The sequence below is a fragment of the Ixodes scapularis genome, unplaced genomic scaffold (genome assembly GCF_016920785.2).
Source record: "Ixodes scapularis isolate PalLabHiFi unplaced genomic scaffold, ASM1692078v2 PGA_scaffold4__175_contigs__length_147842914, whole genome shotgun sequence".
NCBI classification, from domain to species: Eukaryota; Metazoa; Arthropoda; class Arachnida; order Ixodida; family Ixodidae; genus Ixodes; species Ixodes scapularis.
In genome coordinates this window covers 13,470,647-13,491,185 of record NW_024609879.1, presented here as the reverse complement: position 1 = coordinate 13,491,185, position 20,539 = coordinate 13,470,647, and the positions used below count along the sequence as shown (strand labels likewise).

At 49.8% G+C, this 20,539-nt stretch overlaps 1 pseudogene; it reads right to left on the bottom strand.

Annotated features, from left to right (window-relative positions):
* The window catches only part of LOC121837671, a 34,582-nt pseudogene extending 17,563 nt beyond the window's left edge, over nt 1–17,019 (bottom strand).
* Nucleotides 17,020–20,539: the final 3,520 nt, after the last annotated feature.

Genomic DNA, 20,539 nt, shown 5'->3' with positions numbered 1-20,539 from the left:
ATGACATCCTAATTAGATCCAACTCACTAGCATCAAACTGGTTTAGCAATTTAGGCAGCGTATATCTGATCACCTGAGAGCCGTAATTTGTCCTCCGCGCGACCATTTCCCTATGCTCTGCGTGACGAGTGGGGTAAGCCGGTTCCTTTACAGATAAATGTCCCAAATTCATAAGAAAATGCGGGTTTCTATAGCATTCCAATTTGAATGTATTGCTAATTCTATAGTTGTATAAATTGTATATATTAATAACGCAAAGAGCAATGATTACGGCTGAGTTTTGAGGTTCGTCGATGTGGCCTACGGCAATACGTTTCGTGACGTGTTGCGGCTCTTGTCGGAAATTCGTAACCAGGATTATGGCACACCCGTCTTGAAGTTCTGTTACTCCTCGTACGACACCGATTCCTCTCTCTAGAAGCAGCTGGAGGCTTCCCTCAAGCAAAACTTTGCCGCAGGAAGCTTCATCGGTCTTGACATTTACGAAAACACTTGACTGCAACTGTAAGTTCACTTGGTTTTGCGAGGACTCGGACTACGAATGACGTCATTTTGGGTTCCTTCGGTGGTTGAACAGGTTTTCATAGCATCAACCGGTTTGCTCCGAGGTTGGTGACGGTACCACACCCGCAGAAAAAGCCCATTCCGAGGATAACCTCCCTCGCACAGTATAATGATGCCTTTATTTTCTATTTGAGTGATGTGGGAGGTTAAGGAAAAAAAGCTGAAAAAATCAGCTTGACGAGCTCTCTCCTTCCCAGAAATTGCAGAACAAACTTCACAGCGCATGTCTCACCATAGATCTCGATGCAAGCAGTGCATCTCCCGTCTGGAGTGACGAGGTGACCTCCGGTGGTTCGTATTGTGGGAGCCGAGGCTGAAAGAAGAGGCAGAGGGCACGTGACAGACGGTCGGCGGTGAAGTCACAAGCTGACGCGAGACAGTCCGTGCTGAGCATAGCTGGAGCTGCGCTGGAACGACGGGGCCGGGCTGTCTGCCTGGCTTGGCCCATGGCGAACCCTTGAGCGGTCCACCAGCGAGGTTCAAAGTCCAAACCGGTGGAAACGGCGAGCCCTGGCCATCTAGCTTAGGCCATGACGATTCCGGGTTGTTTCCGTGGCGGGACTCGGGCATTGATAGCCCGAGACAGCCAGCCTACGCAGCGCTGGCGTGGGAAGGGCGACCCACAGGCCTGGACACGGACTCCGACTGTGAGCTCTGATCGACGGGCGACAACCAGGGTCGGCGTGCCTGGACTGCCGGCTCTCGACGAGGGGCAACCGGGAGGTACAGTAAATGCATTGGTTACAGACCGCTTTCGCAGCTGGGCAGTCCGACCGTCGGTGATACTCATGACCGCAGAAGAGGCACTGCGCACTTTGGCTGCTTCTAGAAGCTTCTCGAACATTGCTGGTTCGAAAACTTTCGGGCCTGTCACGTGACACAGAGTTGCCAGAGTTGCCAGAGTCCCGTCTGATGTCCCGTCCGTGTGCGCGCTGCACGGGTTTACGCGAAGTCGCTGCGTCCACGTGCGCTGTCGGTTGACCAGCTGTGAGGGACAGGCGATGCTTCTCTCGCTCGGCGTCTTCGTGCTGACGAACTTGCACCAGTGCGTCGTCCAGGGAGAGTCTTGGTGTGCGGCACAGCTTGTCCGAGAGACGAGAATCCGCCGAACCCACGACGAAACGGTCGCGATTAAGACGGTCATCAACGGCTGGTGACGGATAGTTACACTTGCGCACCATGTTCCAAGAGGCCATGAAGAAGCTGTCGACGGACTCGCCTGGCTGTTGCGTCCGCTTGTGGAACCGGGAGCTCTCGTACACCTCATTTATGGGGTGCACGAAGTAGCTTGTGAGCCGGTGGGTGACTTCTGCATAGGACTGGTAGGCCTCTTCGTCGGACATCAGCGAACTGAGGATGATGCGTGCCCGTGGACCCATGCAATAGAGGAGGGTCCTAACTCGTGTCTCATCCGGCGCCAGGTGCATACCTGTGGCGAAGGCGTAGTCTTCGAATTGCTGCAACCACAAAAGCCACTCGCCGGCATCGTCGAAGGAGAACGGGGCCGGACTCCGGAGACTGGCGGCAGCAAGGGCAGGAACCGGAGCGTCCTTAGCAGCCATGTCGAACCGCGGGAACAGGGCATCCCACTTTTGACACCGTGTAGTGGGCGGGTTCGAGCCGAGGTGACGGCCAGAGACGAGGGCCGCGGAGGAAAGAGTGACACAGCTGACACTCCCAGTGCTCGGATGGAAAAAGCCCCCGTTTATTCACACGCACCCTTTTTATGTACACTCTAGAGGGCGCCCCGTAGCTCACTGCGCCTACACGCCCTCTACACACGCCTCCAAGTCTGCGTGCGCGCCCAGCTCATACGCTAAAATTGTCCTTCTCTCGCCCGACGTGGGCCTTTGTAGGAAACGTCCTTCTCTCCCTCTGGCCAGGACCGACCAATAATTTTAAAACAGAAGAAGATCCTGTGGTATACACCTGTCCAATAAACGTCCGATCGGCTGAGTGGTACATGGTATAGGGACACTTGACTTCCAGAACTCGATGAGGGACAGGCTCCTTGGGGTCATAGACAAGTCTGTCCGGAGACGCTCCCAGCCATGGCAAAGATGGATTTACCATAATGCCACAGCAGGTAGTCTGGATGCTGTGGCCACAACAATGAAGTGCTGTTTCGTAGTTCCTCACTGCATGGGGCTCGTGAGTGACACTATGCCTGCAAAAGAACAGGGCAATGAAAACATCGAAAAAAGTAATTTCCATGAATAGTTACTGAATGGACAAAGGAGATTCTCGTACCGGTTTTAAGTTCATATTAACAGTTAAAACAAAACAAAAGTAATCTGCTAGGGCAAGGATTCTCTCTGTGAAGCGCTTCAGCGGTGTCTGCTGAGCTGAGCGTGGGAAACCGGAGTCAGGCAGTTAGGTTTAACCCTATTTCTAATGAAAAGGGGCTGCTCCATAAGCCCCTGGCTCTGGGCGCTACAAACAACCAGTCAAGCAACGCCCATGACCTGGCTATGCCCACACATCAATAACAGCTCCTCCTCGTAAGGTGCCGACTGCGACAGAAAAAGCGGAACGCAAGGCTAGACTTGTCGCAACAGCGAGGGTACATCGGTCTCATCAAACCGAAGAGCAGAGATCATTGTAAGCAGTTCACCGTCGCCGCCAGGAGAGCGGTGAAGTGCGTGCCTGCGATAATAGCCGCGTTTACATGAATGCGACCTCAGCATATTGACTCCAATCGGCCTTCGAATGAAGCCAACCCGGCAATGTTTACATGAGGCGCCATGCTGTGTCAAAGCTCAAAGTTAAAGCTGGGCGTTTTCAGATAAGATCGAACAACGATGTCCGGTGACCATTTTTAATTTTAATGAAAAAAATATATTTTGCTGGCTTTATGCCATGAACAACAAAACCAATCCTTGTTCTGGCAAAAAAAATTTGTCTTTCCGAAAAAAAATTGTTAGCACCCCCTCAGCCACGTGCGCGTTTTGCGTATAGCGCGATGTTGGCATTTCGGGCGGCTTCCCCTCAAAAAACTGTTCTGGCTACGGGTCTAGAAATATTTACTGACAAACTAGGCATAAGAAGGATTGACACCAAGTATTAATAATCGAGTATTGGGGTCGTTATTTTTACAAACAAAATCGCAAACACGGCACATTGCGCAATATTGCTCTGGATTAAAGATTTTTTTTCACCGTATCTATATAGGCTAAGGTTATAAAACTTTGCCAGTGTGTTGCCCTGTGTATAGTTAATCTTTTCATTGAATATTGTTGTCCTGGTTAGCAGGATATATTTACAAGAATTGCTCACACAGGGGCATTTAACCAAAAATACATTATTTTGAAAATCATTTAAAAAAAAAGGCAATCTTCAATATTTTTTAAACTCTCCGAAATTAATGTTATAATATGTGCTAACAGAGTCTGCAAAAACATAATGCAATATTTGTGTGGCTTTCAAGCTATAAAGCGAGGAATATGGCCAAATTGACGCTAACGCGGTTGCCATAAATCGGGCGTGCGCATACCCGTTCTTCACAATTTCTTTATTGATAAAAAGCGTGAAAATGCTACGGGGTGGTCAGGAAGAGACAAATTGACAGCACAGAGGTGGACGGTAGTTTTAAAGTAAGAATTCCTAATACATTTTTGAACAATTGACCCAAAAATGCCCATGGGTCAGATCGATCGGGAGGCGCCATCCTTTGACAAGCTCCGCAGCGCCTGTTTCAACAGCCGGCGTATAGCGTCTCCGTCTACGCGACGTGAACGAAGCAACCGGAGCGACTTTGTAAATAGATCAACCTTCAACCTTGGCGGTAACATAATATAGGATGTAGGGCCCGGCAGAACTTGCGCCTCCTGTGAGTGCCAATAGATCCGCCGCCGTGGATCTATTGGCGCTTACAGATCCGCCGCTCCGGATCTATTGGCGCCTGTCATAGTGCTTCCTGCGTGAACAGAAAGCACTATGACAGGAGTTCGTGAAAAATAATAATTCATACAAACGATTTCAGATGAATTTGAACCACAACTCAACAATTTAAATACAGATTTCTTGGATCAGTGACTTTCGGAGCCTCCCCTTCGTAGAGATGCTGGGCTGCTGACGGCCATGTTTGAATAGTGATAAGAAAGAACATATGTTTCAAGTGGTACAGTTGAAATGAGTTTAATTAAGCAAGATCATGTGCGCAGTTTCGGCGATTGTCGCGTGCATTATATCTGCTGGCCGCTCTACTGATTCAGTCCTGGCACTCCGAAGCGGAACATTTTTTTTCTCTTTTGACTGTAGTGATTGCTGTTCGTTTCTTCTCATTGCCATTGTAATCTGGCGACCTCGATCTGCTTTTCGCAGCCGTAAGAGACTTTACTTTCAAAGATATATCTTTTCTGCGTCTACTGTTCTTGCTACAAACAGCTTTGGTTGCGAGGTGCCGGACCGCGTACACTGCCACAAGTGACAGGACCGAATTCCACGCACAGCAGAAACAGAGTCCCACTCTCTTGCTTTCATGTCCCTGAACGCTTTGACGTCACCTTTCGGGAGGTGGATTAGTTCCACGTTCGGCAGTTTAGTGTTCAGTGCTGCAACCATCTCTGACGCCGTCTTGATCACGGACGTGGTGGGCCCTCGGAGGTTGTACAATGTTGCCTGGTGTTTGACAAGACCCCCGATTCCGTCAAAGGCACTCTTACCATGTTCAGTTGTGGAAAAAATCCACTTTGTTGACGTGTACTTGCTGCCCTGCAGCTCATGCAGTTGGTATTTGTTCTTAAAGTGGCTTGCTGCACCATCACTAACGTAGGTCACATGAGCATACACCGGAATTTTGTCCTCAAGCCACTCGTGCACCTTGCTAACAGCGTAGCATGCGTGGGCTGAGTCGTGGCACATGTCGTCACTTATGACGGCGCAGCTGCAGGTTCCTTTTTTTGTCGTGACCACGCAGGTGAATATGGAGACTTGACTCTTTCTCCGGTGGTAAGACTGGATTTCCTCGGGCAGAACAACGATCCATTTCTCCGCGAAATCGAAGTGAAGCACAATGCTAGCTTTCCGCAGATAATTCTTTTCATCGCTTATCGCCTTCCCCTGGAGGCGCCTGATGTAATCATGGGATGTCCACTTCCTGACACATTCTTGAAGGTGCTCCAGAAACGTATTTGGGTTCACTTCCTTCTTTATTAGATCGCCGTTCTCCCAGACTGCGTAAAGCACCTCCTCATCTGGAATTCCAAGGTTAGGCGCCTCAAAACACCCAACCGAGGGACATGCCCTGCACTCTCCGAGTGAACACTTGGCAGAAGGTGGACTGCACAAAGAAAGGTCACGGAGGTCTTCGGCGCTCCTTATGACGCCTGTAATGTTTTCCAGGGCGCACACAGCGAGCTTCGTGTTTGCGCAATAAACGCACACACAAACGTCATGCGAGGGGATGTGCACAACCCATTTTGGCTTCAAAGAATAGAATTTTGTAAGGCCGATGGCTGTGTCTGGGTGGGCTGTCTTATACATTCGATAAGCCTCGCGAATTGACCGCGTCATCACACGTCTCGCAATGTACTGTCTCGTTCCGTTCACCATGACGCCAACGACGTCCTTTCTGTTCGGATTCTGCTGTGTACAATTTAGATCATCTTTGATGTAATAGTCCATTGCTGCCTGCAGTTCCGCCTTGCTTACTCTCCTTCTTGTGTAAGGGTCAGGAATTGCCCACACTCCCAGTTTTTCTTTGTAATGTCTTGATTTGCGGAGCAAATAGCGGGTCGCTGAAGGAATAACACCTTGAATTTCTTTCGTTGAGAGCAACTCCGGGAGTGGTGTTAAAAGTCGGCAGCGCTCATGGTACGAGTTCGAAGCGTCAAACGCAGACCGAAGGTTGCTCAACCACCCTGAGCAGGTGCTGCAGCTTTGTGCTGAGGTTGTTGGCTTGTCTCCCACGCCATACACTGTAGTGACGCCTGATCTTAGCTTCTTGCTCAGAGCGCGTTCAATTTCTTCCTGCTTTCGCTTGGCGTAAGACCTCCTACAGTGCCTTTTTACGGCGGAACGTGGTTTCAAGGGTGAAACTCCTGAAGAGTGCGCATACCTGTTCAGCTCTTCGACGGCTGCGTGTTCCGGGACGAAGGTTTCCTCTGGCCCCGTTGATTCCGACGATTCCGCCGTCATTTCTTTGAAACGGCTGATACAGTTCACGCACACAAAGTCTTTTCTCGCACAGGAACACTTCCTCCACGGAGATGCTTCTTCAACGAAACATGTCCAGGTCCATCACACTTCGAAAGTTCCTTTGGTAAACAATTTTTTTCTTGTACCTCTTGAGGTAATCAGCGCAACACTCGCGCTTCGAACTGTAACGTTCAGCCATCGAAATAGAGAACACGCACGTGAGCCGTCGCAGGAGCTGCTCACGATGAAATCGCTTGATGCTTAGGCAGTGGGCCCCCTTGCGAATATAGAGAAAGTCCCAACTCTATCCCACAGCTCTCAAGGTCCCAGCTATCTGCTCTTTTGGTGTGTGCTGTTTCTTCGCGGCGTCGGTTTCATGGCCAAAGGCCACCCGCAGGGGCGGTCGGATTGCGGTGCCCTTTTTAGCTGGCAATCCCGTGCCATCTTGCGTATTGACTTGGGCTGCAGATTCTCTCGCGATAAACAGACAATCTCAGTGAATCGCAAATCTTTTTTTTTTTTTGCAGTATTTTTTTTTGGCATTGTGCGTTTTTCTTTTTTTCGGCGGCGGATCTATTGGCGCTCAGAGGAGGCCCAAGTTCTGCCGGGCCCTACATCCTATATTATGTTACCGCCAAGGTTGAAGGTTGATCTGTTTGCATAGTCGCTCCGGTTGCTTCCTTCACGTCGCGTAGACGGAGACGCTATACGCCGGCTGTTTGAAACAGGCGCTGCGGAGCTTGTCAAAGGATGGCGCCTCCCGATCGATCTGACCCATGGGCATTTTTGGGTCGGTTGTTCAGAAATGTATTAGGAATTCTTACTTTAAAACTACCGTCCACCTCTGTGCTGTCAATTTGTCTCTTCCTGACCACCCCGTAGCATTTTCACGCTTTTTATCAATAAAGAAATTGTGAAGAACGGGTATGCGCACGCCCCATTTATGGCAACCGCGTTAGCGTCGATTTGGCCATATTCCTCGCTTTATAGCTTGAAAGCCACACAAATATTGCATTATGTTTTTGCAGACTCTGTTAGTACATATTATAGACATTAATTTCGGAGAGTTTAAAAAAATATTGAAGATTGCCTTTTTTTTTAAATAATTTTCAAAATAATGCATTTTTGGGTAAATGCCCCTGTGTGAGCCATTCTTGTAAATATATCCTGCTAACCAGGACAACAATATTCAATGAAAAGATTAACTATACACAGGGCAACACACTGGCAAAGTTTTAACCTTAGCCTATATAGATACGGTGAAAAAAAATCTTTAATCCAGAGCATTATTGCGCAATGTGCCTTGTTTGCGATTTTGTTTGTAAAAATAACGACCCCAATACTCGATTATTAATACTTGGTGTCAATCCTTCTTATGCCTAGTTTGTCAGTAAATATTTCTAGACCCGTAGCCAGAACAGTTTTTTGGGGGAAGCCGCCCGAAATGCCAACATCGCGCTATACGCAAAACGCGCACGTGGCTGAGGGGGTGCTAACAATTTTTTTTTGGAAAGACAAATTTTTTTTTGCCAAAACAAGGATCGGTTTTGTTGTTCTTGGCATAAAGCCTGCAAAATATATTTTTTTCATTAAAATTAAAAATGGTCACCGGACATCGTTGTTCGATCTTATCTGAAAACGCCCAGCTGCGTTTCCGGCACCGGCTGCACCACGTGACCACATTTTCCGATGCATCGCACATGAAGGCTTTTCAACGCTTTCCGCAAGCGTAAAGATTGTGCCCGCCGTCTTCAATGCTGCACAAGAAGTTATGAGACGGAAGGAGCATCAAAACCTGAGCATTTTGGGTTCCGGGTCGGACCGCTAGGTCACTCTGGATCAGAGGCGACGTACCTGTGCACGGCCTGGCAAACGAGATCATTTGCCACCATTCTGAGGACGCCAGCACGCTGTGCCTCGCGAAACCTTGCCAACCGCGACCAGACCCCGAGGCCAAAAGGCTCCGGCACAGCCAGGAACAGCGCCGAGGCAGGAGCTGCTTGTTCGGTGCTACCATGCAGTGCTCGGAGCTCTCGGCGTCGTTCGTGCTTGCGCCGAAGCCTCTTGAAACGCCCTTGGATGCGCAAGTTGCATTTTGCAAGGCTTGGACGGGGGCCACCCTCACCAAGCTGCTCAGCTATATTCCGCTCACTTATGATGGAAATAAAAGCTTGCGTTCTGCGAGCTTTTATTTTCATCATAAGATAGCGGTGATAGCTCGCGTTCTGCGAGCTATCACCGCTATCTGCCGCCGCCAGCAAGGCTGGCTACCGCCATGTTTTCAGCTGTTCACTCGCTGCCGCAGCGAGCGCTTTCCCATAATCCTCCCCGTTCCAAAACGTGATGCGAGCTCCGTTTACATGGGTTAAATGAATGCGTATTTGCCATCTTGATCCACCTCTGTCTAGCGACTTGAATGTGATGCACTTTCCTAGCGCATTATACCGTTTACATAACTGCATTGAATACAACAACTGCATTTGATGCGACTAAGTCGCCTTCATGTAAACGAGGCTAATGAGGGTCCGAGTGCGGTGTTACAGCTATCGCTGTGACTCTACCTGTGGATTCACGCATGCCGTTTCACGTTGTACTGCTAGTATTCTTGTGCATGCATCTTTCTATCAAAAAGAGGAGTCGAGTTGAAGAGCGTGTGTTCTAAAAAGAGAAAAACTATCTTGCTTGCAAATAGTGTGTAAGCACTCACTTGACGGCTCTCACTCGAGAAAGTTCTCACTCTTCGGTGAGGTTCTGTAGCCCCACATTCGTTTACGACTCACGGGTTGCAACGGTCCCAAATGAAGACGCCGTGAGCCTGTTGGTGCGGGCAGCCTTCCACGTTGCGCTTTTTGCTTGCTGGCGGCTGTCCTTTTCCAGTTGGCGCGCTTGTTCTGGGGTTAAAACCAAGCTCTACGTAGACAAAGACAAGGTAATGCATAACAGGAAAATAAATGTAAAGTGCAAATGTGAAGCAAGTGGAACAATACCTGAAGAAGCGATGTTTTGGTAGCACTTAGGAACTCTGTCCCCACCTTGTAGGTGTTTGACGAGGTGAACAGCACCGGCCAGGTAGGGAGCACAGGTTTGGAGGCATCTGTGCCACACTGCACAATGTTCGGGCTGATGTATGTCTTGAATCCATGTGGAGACACTGGGTGCTGGTAAGATATTCTAGAGCCCTCGGGGACTATGCCAAACATTGAATCAGTGCCCAGCACTTGCAGAGAACGCAGATGCTTCGCAAAAGGCGAATCCTTGAGGTGGCCGAGATTGACGCCCAAAGTGTGGAGGTCCTGCTGCATGTCTGTCATGCTCCTGTTGCTTTTCTCGCGTCGTAGAGCTTCGAAGAAAGTACTTCGGAAAGCCCTCCTTCCCGCATGCTCCTCCAGTCCAGGTCGCTGACGCTCTCAGGATCGATCTGCGATCCCCGAGGACGGCGCCACTGCTGCGGAAGTTCCGTGCATGTCACTTCCAGGGGTGCTTCCCTGTACCCTTCTTTTTTGAGAAGGGCAATCATTTGTAGCAGTGCTAAAGAATGATTGCACAAGCCTTCTCTGGCAGCACAACGGCAGGTACTCGTCTAGACCGAGCCGTCTGCTGCGATCGTTGTAGTTGCGCGGTAGAGCTTGGATGACTTTCTCTGGCTCACGTAGCACTGCCCGTGCGCCACGACGAAGCTCACATTCCTGTGTATAAGAAAAACAAGTTTTGAAAATGCTTATCGTACACTTTATAACGCGCTGTAGTCGCTAATGCAGAATTGACAACTTACCCGTTGTTAACTATCGCAGTTTCGAGCGACGACGGCTCAACGTAGCTTTCTGTCATGAATTTGTAACTACGTCACCGGTTACGCTCGCTCGTGTTCCGGGCGGCGTAATGCTTATTCACGTGGTCAGCAGTGAAGTTATCCGGAATCTTTGTCAAAGTTTTGCTCCATAGTAGACCGGCAGCGATAGCGCCGGGCGAAGTAGATGCTGCAGCGGCCGCCATACCAATGGCTGCTCCCCCCGCGCCCCCTCGATATCAGTGTTGTCTGTCGTGTTTTGAAGAAAAGCCAAGTTCAGCGGATCATGTTTGCCTGCTGCAATTTCAGAAAGGGTCTATACCGCGGAATATAATGCTGATAATAACCCGTCAAACCGAGGAAGGCCCGAATGACTGTTTTTTTTACATGTTGCGGAAATTCATTTACTGCATCGACTTTCAGCTCATCTGGTCTACGCCGGCCCTGGCCCACCACATGCCCCAGGTAACGCACTCCCCCTTTCGCCAGCTGGCACTTTTTCAGTTTTACAGTTAGTCCTGCTAACTGTAAACTCCGACAGACCCGTCCGAAGGTTCTCCGAGTTGCGGAACTTCCAGCTCACCCTCGTCGGACCCATTCAGCGCAATGTTGACCAACTGAGGGTAACTGATGTATTGCTTCATCAAGTTGCAGTGATAAATCTGAATGGATTTTCGTTTACCTGTTCTCTCAATAGCATAGTTGGTATCCGAAAGCTTTTTGCCACCCGAAAAGGCCCTTCCCACTGCACCTCCTATTTGTTGACCCGCGAGGGGCGTAGGTTTCGGCCGTACTCCCTCAGAGTACTGCCGAAACCGAGCGTTTTTATCGTAGTAACGTTTCGCTCTCTCCTGGGATGCCTTCATGTTCTTCTCAGCGATCTCTCTCGAGCTCCTGAATCTCTCTAACAGAGCTAAAATGTACACTACGGTGGGGTCGGAGCCTCTTGAATCCCACGACTCTCAAAGGAGCCTTATTGGCGAACGCATGCCTCGACCGTAGACCAGCTCAGCGGGGCTGAAGCCAGTAGCGTCATGAGCTACGGAACGTAGGGCGAACAACATCGCAGGAAGGCAGGCCTCCCATTCGCACTTGTTCTCGTAAATAAGGGCCCGCAACACGCGCTTCATCACAGAGTGCCATCTCTCTACACTGTTTGTCTGTGGAGGGTAGACCGAGCTGTGTATTAGTTTTATCCCGCATGTTTCGAGAAATCCCGTGGTGAGCGCACTAGTGAATATTGTTCCCTGGTCGCGTTGTATTTCTTGGGGAAACCCCACTCGCGCAAAGACATCGAGGAGCACCTTCACAATCTCGACCGAAGTTAATTCCCTCAGGCGCACCGCGTCGGGAAACTTGGTTGCCGCGCAAAGCATGGTAAGTACATAGCGGTACCCTGTCTTTGTAGTAGGGAGAGGTCCGACAACGTCTATCACCAGGTACTGAAAGGGCTGAGAGATTAGCGGCACCAATCTCAGAGGCGCCTTCGACTTCTCGTTTGGGTTGCCCACCCTTTGGCAGACATCGGCCGACCGCACTCGGTTCTCGGCGTACCGAAAGCACCCGCACTAGTAGAACTCAGAAAGAAGCCATTCTTTAGTTTTTTTATTGCCCAAGTGGCCTACCCACCCCGCGCCATGACAAAGCCGCAGCACGTCCGTTTGATACTTTTCGGGTACCACGAGCTGGTCAAAGGTTCGACCGCGTCTGTCTCGGTAGTGCCTGTTGAGCACGCCATCTTGAACCCAACAGCTCGTCTGTGGACAGCACCTTTTTTGGTGGATCATACGCCAGCTGGGCCGAAAGCTCTTGAGCCTTGGACCATGTCAGTGCTTGAACGAGCCCCTCACCGAGGCTTCTGCCCTGATCTCTCAAGATTTTTTCTGTTCGGTTTGAAAACAAGTAAGGGTACTGGGAGGGGGGGGGCAGTTTGTCTGAAACCGCCGCCTCAGTGCGCACCCCTCCGAACTGTCCGGAGATCAGGATATCAGCCACGGGAAAGCACAAGCTCCCCTCGTCTGTGACAGACCGAATCCAACTACACTTTCCATTTGTAATGGGCCTTCGTTACGAAATCGGGGTGGACCACATCGATGGTCGCTCCACTGTCATGCAACACTCGGTATGATTTGCCGTTTACCGTCAAAGCATAAAGGTACGGGCCCAACAGCTCTTCGTTCTCTTCACACTGGCTCGCTCATGCAAAAACAATTTGGGTTTTCGACAACCTGCCGCGATGTGTCCCGCCTTGTTACAATTAAGGCGAGACGCGGGTCTTAAAATGGTAAAAAATCGCGAAATTTGGGGTTTTTCAAAAATCACATGTTTGGATAGAATATAGTCTGAAGTACCTGCCTGCGAAGTTTCAATGTCCTATTCGACGTCTAAGTATAAAAAAAACGATAAATACGATGCCTCCGCGACGCTCAAATCGCGAATCCAACGCAAAAAAATAGTCAAACTGCGCGCCCGCGTCGCTTCACGACCGATCGTTGGATCGCGGCCATCTTGGTCTTGTTGGGGAGCTGGTTCTCTTCCCTACGTCCTCATCCCACTCACTATCGCGACAACCTTGGAGAGCATCCGCATTCCGCGGGTTTTCACGACCGGAATAACGATTGCTCATTGGCCCGCGCGCGTACGTCACGGGTACGTCGTGCCGCGCGCGCCTGTCATAGGCCAAGACGCGCCCCTTTCCACTTTTGCTCCTTTCCTCCTCTTGGCGCGCGCGCCTCCAGCAGCGCGAGGGGAGCGTGGAGAAGCGTCGTCTGCTTCGTTTTGGCCCGTCGCTTTGTTCGTTTCGCGGCTGAGTGCACGTTGTTTCGAAATCGTTTACGTTCGCGCGTTCGCGTCGGACATCGTTGGTTTCTTGCTACGAAGTTGCGGGAGTTTTATTTCGAGCGATCGAGATGCCGGGGGACTCTCGATTGAAAGAGAGTACGCGGCGTACGTTCGGGAGGAAGACGCGACGTGCGTGGAACAAGCGGAAGACATCACCTGCAAGTGCGCCGCTACGATCTGCGCCACTGCCGAACGCATCGGATCTGCCGGGACCATCGGCTAGCCTTCCCGTTGACGATGCCGCGGCCTCAAGCTCTGGTCCGGATGGCTCAAGTTTTGCCGGCACCACTCGCGTCGACTCTACCTACTACTCTACGGCCGAGCAAGCGCAGCGCGCCGAGCGATCGGAGCAAAGCAAGCGCGTTTTATCGGAGAAGTCGGCGACCCAGCGGAAGTTCGATCTGCTTGAAGTCAACGGATCATGCCAAACAAGCGATGCCGGGACCCAGTTTGTCATCGTCGACATGAAAGTCCTCAACGACCTCTTCGCGCACGCGAGGTGTGGAAGCTGCGGTGTGGGATCTCTCACGCTCAGCAAGGCCGCGGACAAGGAGTACGGCTTGGCCGTCAAGCTTGTGCTCGTCTGCAGCACTTGCGACTTCCAGGAAGAAGCAGTTCTCCTCTCCCAGGGTTGCGAACAGCAAAGATCACTCCCTTTGAAGTGAACATGAGGGCCATGAAGGGGATCCAATCCATTGGCAAAGGAGTGACAGCCTTGGCAGACTTCTGTGCCTCCATGAACATTTCTCATCGGGGCCTGCACCACAAGACGTACCAGGGACACCTGAAAACGCTTGTGCGGGCATGTGAGAATGCAGCAACCGACAGTGAAGCCGCCAGTGTTGCTGTCGTCAAGGGGCTCTACACAGGCTTTATGAACCCCATTGGCAACATCGATGTCATCTTCGACGGATCATGGATGACCCGAGGACGCAGCTCCCACATTGGTGTAGGCTGCATTGTGGAGTTGTACTCTGGCCTCGTCATCGACCATGTTGTGTACTCCAACTTCTGCCTTGGATGTGCCTTGGGACCGGAGCCCGAGGACGATGGCTACAGCGACTGGTACGCAACCCACGACTGCCAGAGGAACATTGACTGCAATGCTGGCCGTATGGAGGTGGAGGCTGCGCTCACAATGTTCCAGAGGTCTCTGACCAAGCATGGTCTTTGCTACACCACCGTCCTTTCGGATGGAGACAGCCGGACATTCCATGCCTTGTCTGAAGCGAAGGTTTACGGCTTCATCAAGATAGAGAAGAAGGACTGCGTGAACCACGTCCGCAAGCGGATGGGAGCTGCCTTGCGCAACGTTGTTGAGAAGGAGGCACAAAGCGAGTCACTTGGTGGGAGAGGAAAGCTGACACAGGAAAAGATCAAGAAGATCACTAACTATTACGGCTATGCTCTCAGGAGCAACAGCCATGACGTTCCAGGGATGAAGAGAGCGGTGGAAGCCACACTCCTGCACATGACCTCCACAGACGGCGCCCCAGACCACAGCAAGTGCCCCGAGGGAGCGGAGTCCTGGTGCAAGTACAACAGGGCCTTGGCAAACAGTGAGCCTCCGCCGCCGCACAAGAATCCTCTTCCGGATTGTGTTCGGGCTGCACTGGAGCCAGTGTTTGAAAGGCTCAGCAATGAAGACCTGTTGGCACGGTGTAGTGAGAGAAAGACGCAGAATGCCAGTGAGAGCCTGCATTCGGTGATCTGGACGCAGACTTCAAAGAATGCGAATGCCTCCCTGGACAGCGTGAAGAGGGCTGCGGCTGAAGCTGTTGCTGTCTACAACCAGGGAAGGAGAGCGACCAACGAGTCCATTGCTGCAGGCCTGGGCTACGCCACCGGTGACTGCCTTGTCCGCCGAAGCATCGAAAAGGACAGTCTCCGTTTACGTAAAGCAAACGCGGTGCACCAGAGCAGCAGTAGCGTGAAGGAAAGGTTCTCCAAGCGACACCAGGCAGGAGCATCACGAGATTACAGCCCAGGACAGCTGTAATGGCTTTTTCCAGTGCCATGTGGAACAAAGGCCCTTTTCAGGGCCAAACAAAATTACGTTTGGAGCTTGAAACTCTTGCTCGCCTCTCCCGTTGCCCAAAGTTGTCGGGTCATCACTTTAGAAGCAATTTTTAGCCTATATCAGTAATTCTTCACCATTTTTGCAATCTTCTCAAAAACAAATTATTGCAATTTTTAAAATTATTTGTTCAGAATGCACTACACTACATCTTGATAACTATTATCGCATAAGGGTTTTCACATAATTTATTGTAGTCAGCGTCGAAACAGGAAAATGTGATTTTATCAACATTTCACTCGTTCTTTACTTCTTTCATATTTTTTTCCGAATGTTCCCATAAATGGATTACATCATCTTTTATGTCAAGTTGTTCATGAAGACTTACACTACACCTTGGTGGCAATTATTATTTATCATTGTTCACACAATTTTCTATGTTCAATGTCAAAACTTTAACTTTGATTTTCTCATCTTCATGTTTTTTGTCAACGTGCTTAGCCTTACGGGGGTTTTCATGAGGTTTTTATCGTAGCATTTTGAAACTTTTTATACCGTTTTATTCAGAAAGGACTGGACTGTGGAGTAAAGCTATTTTTTTGCAGTTTATAATGACAACGAAAATTTTATGATAAATAATGCGACCTCATTAGTGTCATAATTAGCATAATTAGTACATTTTTGTATTATAATGTAATTTTGTGAAAATATAAATAGCTTTATAATGCATGGCAGACCTTTAGCTATGCATCTACATCAATAAAAAAAAATATTTTTGTTCGAAATGGCCTTAACGACCCGTAAGAAATTAACCAAATTAGGCAACACTATTTTTTATAACTTGAAAACTAATTGAGATATTTTGAAACTGATTTCATATTTGAATTGAGGAAGAAGGAACACATATGCACAGTGATTTTAATTAGTATAGCTGCAAAAATAAAATAGTCCATTTTAGAACCAGTGTCTCGCCTTAAAACACGTGATCGGTTTCTTCGCCTCAAAGGCCTTTTTCTTGTCCCGATCCTCGCATTCTTTGCCGCTGGCACCCTCCTTTTCCTTTTGTGACGACTTACTTTCGCCAGGTTTCTGGCGAAACTTACCGCTTCCAGTTTTTGCGCCTCACCTCCGAGTCCCCTATTTCAAGCGGCTTCCCCGTCCCCTCTTTACCGCCCCTGCGCGAACTATGCTCGTTCGCGAGGTCGGCCGCTTTAAGGACGGAGTCTGCCCCTGTCTTGTCTTGTGCCCACGTACGCATGGACTCGGGAAGCGTCTTATAAAACTGCTCTAAAGCGATGCTTTCCAGCATCCTTTCTTTACTCTCGTACGAGTCGGCCTCCTTCATCCACTCGATAAAGTAGCACCGGAGCTCGTACGCGAATTCTGCGTAGCTGGTATCCGACCGTTTCGTCGCGTTTCGGAACTTTTGCCTGAAGGCCTCTGCCGACAGACGATATCTTCTGAGCAAGCTGCTCTTGACTTTCGCGTAATCGTCCGCGTCTTCGGCTGAAAGCCTCGCAGTCACCTCGGCTGCTTCGCAAGGCAGCACGCTCAGTAACCTCCTGGGCCAGGAATCTTGGGCGAAACAAGCTTTTTCGCATGCCCTTTCAAAATTAACAAGATGCAGGCCCATGTCCTGTTCAACCTTGTAGGTCTGAATCAGCTTGGTCATGTCATAAAGATCATGACGGCCTGTTACCTGATGTCCAGATCCTACCGCCGTTTTCCTTAACTCAACCTCAAGCCGAAGTTTTTCGAGTTGCAAACTTGCACGAGTTTGCATCCTCTTTCTTTTGCGCTTTCAATTTTGCCCACATCCGGTCAATTGCACCTTCCGGCAAGTCTTCCTTCCTGATGGCGTTAATAATTTCCGACTTTTTCATCGAGCTAGTTGTCCTCTACCCCAAGCTCATCGCATAGACCGAGTAACATCGATTTCGGCAAGCGTTCGAACTCCATGGCCATAACTAATCTGGGTTCAAAACCTCTCTCCTACTACCTGGAAGTGCTACGAAAATCTGCCTCCAAGGTAGACCGAAACGCCTCTGCAAGATTACACTTCTATCTTACAGACCTGGCAACAGAGAAGCAATGCAGGCAGTCACCAGATTTTGAAGTTCACGATCCGCGGGTCCACCAGCACTGCCACTCATCAGGAGTCGTTGGTCTCAATCTCACCGGCTGCCAACCACTTGTAGCGAACCCAGGGTAGTCCTTGTTGTCGGGCTCCGCCGGACAACCAGGACATCAGCAAGATGGGCCTCGGAAGCTGGGTTACGTTTCGATAGACGTTTAATTTACGTTTGTACAGTTGGTTCAAGACCAGAGAAGACATTTGCTTGTCAAAGTTCGCTCATTTTAAACACTTCGTTCTCCCTCGGTCCCTAGGTAGGGACCCCCACATCGGTGGATAGTCGGCCAATCACAGAAAGGTGTCCCGTTCAAAAACCGCCCCACATTCCATGATTACGCACACTCAGCCGCCGTAAACACTTGACCGTCGGTCTAGACGGTGCCGAGAGTCTCACCAAAACACCGGCTCGTTGGAATTCGCGCAGCTGGTCAAAACACCGTCCGGGTCCGAGACGTGGCGTGCCGACTTTCGACCCTTCGTGTCTAAGCGTTGAATGAAGGCGTCCGGATGATCTCATTGCCCCGCATCGTGCCCTGGTGTTTCGGTCGTGAAACCTGAGACGTTGCTTTTCCTTCTTCGGAGGCTATATCCAGACTTGTACACATTAAAATCTGGCTATATCACGGTGCCCGTTTCATGCGTTTGCTGGGCAGGCGTGCTTCCGAAGCGATGAGGGTGCCAGGCTCGCTGAGTCAGATGACCTTGAACCCGCAAAAGGCGTTCAACAAAAACAAACGGCCCGATGCAGATATTAGGAAATGGTCCGGGGCCCATTCATAGCACCGTTCATTACACTAGCAACTCAAGCATCGTTTCTTTACTCTCCGCCTCCCTCGCGCGTAAGTAGTAACTCAGGCACGTTCTTACCCGCAATGCGAACTGCGTCCAGTTCTCATCCTTGCGCTTAGAAGTGCTGTCAAACCGCTCACGATATTCTGGTGGTGCCAGCTAGAGCTCGTCAAGCGCAGCTCTTTTTACCTGTTCGTAGTCCGCGCAGTCTTGGAGCTCCAAATTCCGGAGGAGATATCTGACCCTCTCCGTGAGCACAGGCATTATTAAGGTGGGACTCGGGTACTTAAATATGTTCTTTATTTATCGAGATACCTTGCTGAAAGTTGGCATGCATATATATCACTGGATGGTGATTTCAAATATGCAGTTGAATTTCAGATATCTCTTTTAGAACAAAAGATATGCAAAATATAAAATTCCAATAAGGTAATTTCTTACGGGTCGTTATGGTAATTTCACATCAAAAAATTTATATTTTAATAATATGCAGTGATTTCCAAGGGTTGACCATATATCCTGAAGCTAATTGAATGTTTATAAAGCTATTTTGTCTACCAGAAATAAATCATGGAATTTCAAAGCGAAAACTTGTCACTAGATAATCCAGGTTTCAGCTAATTACTTTTTATCTATTGATTCTAGATGAAAAAGAAAAGCTTTAGGATACACCTCAGTTGTTGCTGAAAACAATGATACCAAGCTTACTGAAATTTGCCCATGCAAACGTTATGAAAACTTCCGTAAGGCAGCGGCTCTAGACAAAAAATACAAAGCTGAGAAAATCGCACTCAAAGTTTCTCCGATGTTGGCACTTTTATATATCAAGTCTAGAGAAGAAAGAAAAGCTTTAGGGTGCAGTTCAGTTGTTGCTGAAAACAACAACACCAAATTTATTGCAATCGGCTTATGGAAACATAATCAAAACGTCCGTAGAAAAATGGCACCTGGCAAAAAAACAAACAAAACATGAAACCACAAAATCAGTTCAGTAGTCTCCGATGTGCGCACACGGTCATAGCAGTCCTGGGCTGTAGTCCTGGGTCCTGGCAGGCTTGTGTCTCTTGGCCATCCTCTTCTTGACCTTTTCACTCTCAAAGTGAGCCTTGTTGGCCTTGCGAAGCCTCCGCCTGTCCTTCTCAAGAGTCCTGCGAATCAGGCAGCTACCTGTGCTGTAGTTAAGCTGTGCTGCTACAGCCTTGCTCGTCTTGGCCATTCCCTGGTTGAAGCGTGAGGCTGCTTCAGCGACAGCCCTCTCCACTGACAGCAGAGAGTCATGTGTGTTCTTAGAGTTCTGGCCCCAGATCACAGAGTGTAGGCACTCTATGGCGTTCTGCGTCATGTCATCACTGCAGCGCTTCAGGAGTGCCCGGTCGCCCAGCCTCTCCAAAGACTGGCTCCAGCGCAGTGCGAATGAAGCCTGGCAGTGGGTTCTTGTGTGGTGGTGGCTCCTCGTGGTTGGCCAGTGCCCGGTTGTAGGAGCACCAGGAGCTGTCCCCCTCGGGACAGTGGCTGTGGTCCGGGGCTTCATCTGTCGACATCATGTGCAACAAAGTTGCTTGCACTGCCCTTTCCATCCGTGGCATATCATGCTTGTGGCTTCTCAAGGCGTACCCATAGTAGTTTTTTTTTTTTTATCTTGTCCTGCGTCAGCTTTCCCTTTCCTTCGAGCGACTCTCCCTGTGCCTTCTTCTCCACCAGGGTACGAAGAGCTGCTCCCATCCGCTTGTGTACGTGGTTCAGGCAGTCTTTTTTCTCAGTGTCGAGGTATCCATAGACGCTGTCTTGTGTCAGGGCATGGAAGGTGCGGCTGTCACCATCGGAAAGGATGGTGGTGTAGCGCAGTCCATTCTTCGCCAGGGACCGCCTGAACAGAATGAGGGCTGCCTCGGTTTCCATACGTCCTGTGTTGCAGTCAATGTTCTTCATGCACTTGTGGTTGATCATCCAGTCCCCATAGCTGTCGTCATCGAGGTCAGGTGTACCCTGGCAGTCACGGCAGTACCTTGAGAGGCCAACGTGGTCCAGCACCAGGCCAGTGTAAAGCTCGAGGATGCACCGCACTGCGATGTTGGAGTTGTGTCCGCGCATGTTCCATGTGCCGTCAAAAATTATATCTACGTTTCCGGGAGGATTGAGGAAGCTCTCGTAGACGCCCTTCACCACCTCAACACTCGCTGCTTCTGTAGCTGTTGCTGCTGCCTGGCAAGCCTGCACCATGGTGTCCATGTGTCCCCTGAACGTCTTATGATGAAGCCCTCGGTGGGAG